This window comes from Lissotriton vulgaris, unplaced genomic scaffold, assembly GCF_964263255.1.
Source record: "Lissotriton vulgaris unplaced genomic scaffold, aLisVul1.2 SCAFFOLD_1874, whole genome shotgun sequence".
In the NCBI taxonomy this organism is placed as follows: domain Eukaryota; kingdom Metazoa; phylum Chordata; class Amphibia; order Caudata; family Salamandridae; genus Lissotriton; species Lissotriton vulgaris.
In genome coordinates this window covers 494,662-499,473 of record NW_028250799.1, presented here as the reverse complement: position 1 = coordinate 499,473, position 4,812 = coordinate 494,662, and positions in this window count along the sequence as shown.

Sequence of the window (4,812 nt, the reverse complement as noted above, 5' to 3'; positions counted from 1 at the left end):
TCTATTTAAAACTGAGGCATTTTAATGCATGTTCTATAATATGTGTTTTAGTTCAACAACATCTAATTTACTCAGATGATGTGTTTGGCTGTTTATATCTAACACAATGTATCTAAGGAAAATGTTGCAACATTTTAAAATTGTTTATTTATTGCAAAAACACACATTTTTGTTTTTTTAGGCCTATTTTATTCCTATTCAATGTGAATTCCAATTTTATCTTTTAAGCATTGGCAGTTTGTACATGTGCATAGTTGCTTGCTCTTATCAGTCTAATAGTAACATAGAGTTATTTAGCATATCATATGGTTCATTTCTGGATTTTGTATTACATTTTTATTTAATATTATGTAAATGACGTTTTGCATAACAGACTGATGGCAGCAAGAAAACACAAATAAACACATTGAGCTCATTCCAGACATATACCGGATGGGTCATACACTCAGAACACATGATACAGCGCGCTTGAGAGCCATTATTTCACAAACAGCGCAATCGCTATTTACTTACAGAAGTATCACTAATGTGAAAACACGAACCACATAGACATTTAAACACATGATTAACCCACAGATCAACACTTAGGACAGAAACAAAGGACAGCCCACAGACTGTACTTAAACCAAACCATTTGTAAATACTAGTTGTAAGTCATATGTACAAGAAGCGCTGCTCAATAGTATTCCAAAAGACTGCAAAAAAAACAGCCCAACAAACTGTTTTATTTCCAAGAAGCCAAAATACACTCAATTCACTGGCTTTGTCCGGCAGAACACCAGAAAATCGCCCTGCATTTCTCCATTTATAAAAGTGTGCAGAAAAGGATCCTTGTTTGTATTATCGTCATGTTTTAATTCCCTGGGGATACAGAATCACCAAGGAAGAAATATGTTTTTATACCTAAACCTATTTAGGTATTCCCTCAGGGGAGCCGGCTAATTCACTTCACATCTCACTATGGTACCTCAAAAAAGCAACACATTCTCCAATGTGTGCTTGAAACAGGCATGCCAAAAATAGTGCAAAATATGCAGTATTATATTCAAAGTAGCACTTAAGGTACTCTTGTACTATGTGCCGTTCAAATCGATTCAAAACAGAGACAAATCTACTCATTACCTGCCTATATAAATTGCAATTTACATATTACATACATACAAATACAAATATTGGCCAATCATACTAATCCGAAGCCACAGTAAGCGTTACTAAACTACCTTACCAATCCAAGGCATCAAAAACCAACAGCAAGCGCAGCAGAACGACTCTTACCAAACAAATGGTTGTCCAAATTCTAACTGCCAAGTTCTGAATGACCTAACGGTCTTTTTTAGAATACTCACGCCAAAAAGGTTCTCAGTCAGGAGTGACATCATGTGGAGGATCAAAATCAGGAAGATCAGAAATATACTGGGCTGCAGAGACAGAGAATCCCCAGAATCCCCGTGCACAGAGTACCTCCTTAGTAGAGTCCTGTCCTGTCCTCTACAGTAGATTTCTGTCTCCTGACAAGATCACTCCTTAGATAGCCAATTCTCTGATGTGGTCCACGTTGGAGCACCATTTGTAGAAAATAGAAACCTTCTCAGGGGTCCCAATGAAACATGGTCCTTTTAAACTAGCAAAGAAGAAATTGGCACAGAAGGTGAAATCTTTATTAACCTCAAATGAGGGAGACTACGTCACACAGAAGCCTTAGCAACTGAATGAGGCAGTCTGAGGAGTACAGAAAACAGAGGACTTATATATGCTTAGGGTTACATAGTCAGCATAAGACCAAGGGGCAGTCCTGTCACATGTAAGCATGCAAAATGACTAATATGGGCATGCAAGATCTGCCTGCTCAACAAAGTGGGAGGAGAGTTACTTCTCCATACAGCAGGAAAAATAGCCTGACAGTTCTACAAGAAGAGAATGTGCGTTCTACTAGCTAGGCCCGTCTGAGCATGTGCGAAGGTGGAAGATGCTAAATATAGTTCGTTTCTAGGCAGATTACAAGAGCAGTCAACACTGAGAGAGGACAGAGCACATGGCGAGCATGTGGCAGCACATGGCAAACAAGATGGCTGCCAGAAATACAAAATGGATTTCAGCTCATGCTAACAAATCCCTGCAATATTTAACAAGTCCACCCACTTGCCAGTCTCTAAACCTCACCTTTACTTCATATTAGACACCCCTATGGTAGGCCCAAGGGCAGGGTGCATTGTAAGTATAAGGTAGGACATGCTCTGGTGTGTGTAGCATGTCCTAATAGTGAATTACAGCCATTTTCGTTTTCTCACTATTGAAAGCTATCTGTTCTCCATAGGCCAGAATGGGCAGTTGAATTATTACATTCTTATAATCCTAAGTGACTCAGGGAACATGGTAGAAATTTGAGTTTAGTATGCCTGAACTCAGAATAATAAAATACATCTTTTAATAAAGTTGGTTTTAATACTCTGTGTTTGAAAGACACACGTTTAGAAAGTAGGTATTTTCTAGCCTAACTGTCCAGGCCTGCTTCTGCTAGGTTGTGTATTCCTTGTCTGGGTTGTCATGAGTGACAGGGCTGGGGGATTTCAGGCAGGACACAGGCTGGGGTACCCCAGTGGTGAATAGAGAGATCTGCATCTAGATGGGAGGGAGGAGTTGCACCTGGGACCTGAATAGGGCTGGGTCTTCCCTCTACAATGCTGGCTCCACCTCCTGTGGCTTTTCTGATGTCTCTGCCCTGCACAGTGAAAGGAATAAGAGAGTCATGTAAACAAAGTGCTCAGGAACTGGTTTGGACTAGACAGAGGCCCTTCTGCCTTCAGAGAACAAAGGATTTTGGGGTATAAATATTGGGACCCTGATCCCAAGAAATGAGATCACTTCTGGAACAAGAAACCTTTTGCCAAGGAGAAGAACCAAGGCAGCTGCAGGAGTTTTACTGCCCCTCTGCCAGTGTGCAGTTTGCTGGGTTGGCCTGCAGTGGTTGCTTCATTGCTAAGGAAAGGAGAAGGAATTTTTTAAGGACTTTCATCATGTATAGAATATTCTCCAAGGGCTTGAACTGTGCTTGCCTCCTGCTGAAGACTCAGGGACAAAAGACTTCACCTCCAGCTCCCCTCTGAATTTCCTTGCTGGGAACTCCAGACATTTGCATGTCGCTGGGAGCTGGAAGCGCGACGCATCGAAAAGAAGCGTGTCGCCGCCGCAGCTGAAATCATCACATCGCCGTAGAAGCGAGCCTTAATCGCATTTCCCTGGAAGCATGTGTTCATCGAAGCTGCCTACTGTCGCATCACCGGAGAAGTGTGACGTCATCGAGAGAGTCGCCATCGCATCACCAGAGAAGCGTGTTGCAGGGCCTGTCGTGGCTCCAAAGTACAGTGTCATCGCAAGGCTGCCAGGATGTCTACGCATCGTCTTCGTATTGGCACATCAAGGGCGCCATCTTCTTGCATCACAACCGGATCATCGCATTGCATCAAGGTGCCATTTTGCGCACCGCATCGGGCCCATAGGCCAAGAATATACGCATCACCTCCGTACCGGTAAGGATCACGATGCGCAAATATTGAGGCATGACGCATCATCTCCCCCGGTTCACGGAACCGACGCATCACCCCTTTTGCGAGCCTTTTGTTTACTTTGTGTTACGCATTCAGGTATTTTGTTGGGAACTTTGTCGCATTTATCATCAACTTGAACTAACCAACTTTAATCATCTTTTAAGCAATCTTAAGTGCAGTATTGTGGATTTTTGTCGTATGTGGTCTTGTGTTAAGTCTATATAAAGAATACTTATTTTTATCAAACCTGAGTTGTGTCCATCTGTAGTGTTTTCACTGTATTACTGTGTATATTCACAAATGCTTAACACACTGCCTCTGAGATAAGCCTGTCTGCTCGTGCCAAGCTACCAAGGGGGTGAACAGGGGTTATTAAGGAGTGTAATCCCCTTATTCCGACTTAGACGTAAGGGTCCCCATTTGGACAAAGGTGAATACCATTGCCAGCTAGAGACCCCCAGATCTAACACCCATCTAAATTGTATTAAAAGTATTTATTCAAACACTCCTTTTGCATTATTGCATTTTGCACCGGAGGTATTACATTTCTGTTTGGCAAACCCGAGCATGTGTCAGACCTGGTTTCATGAAAGCAGGATTGGAGGAATATATATATATGCATTCACTGAAAAAACCATAGGTTTCACACCAGTTATAGTTAGCAGGAAGTTTTACTCGCATAAAACCATTGAAATTCCCACGTTATAGTTAGTTGGACTCACTATAACTTGCGCGTGCAATGCACTGCTGATGACATCACATATTACATCACTCATGACATGGTCAGTGACATCACTCATGACATCACCGATGACACCATCCAGTAAATGTGTGTCTTTATGAAAAATACATTTGTTTTATATTTGTATATGTAAAAGTTGATGGAAGAATAAATGTTTAAATAAGTGTCTAAATGGATATTTATTTTAATAAAAATTGATTAGTTAACTGGCTTATTAAGTGTTTCTTAGTGAATACAAATATTAGTGAGCAATGTTTAAATATTTATATATATGTATTAGTGTTTCACTTTGTGTCTAAGTGGCTGCATGGGTTGGTGAGTAGGTACATGTGTATTAGATGTTTTTTTAGTATCAGTATGAGTGTTTGTATGGTGTCGTGGGGGTATTACTTATCACATAGATGCATGAATGACTAACTCTCTCTTTGTATGTTCTTTGAAGACAGCATATGTGCAGGACTGTATGGGTGGATGAGTGTGTATATGTGTGTGTTAGTGAGTGAATGACTGTCTCACTAGTGTCTT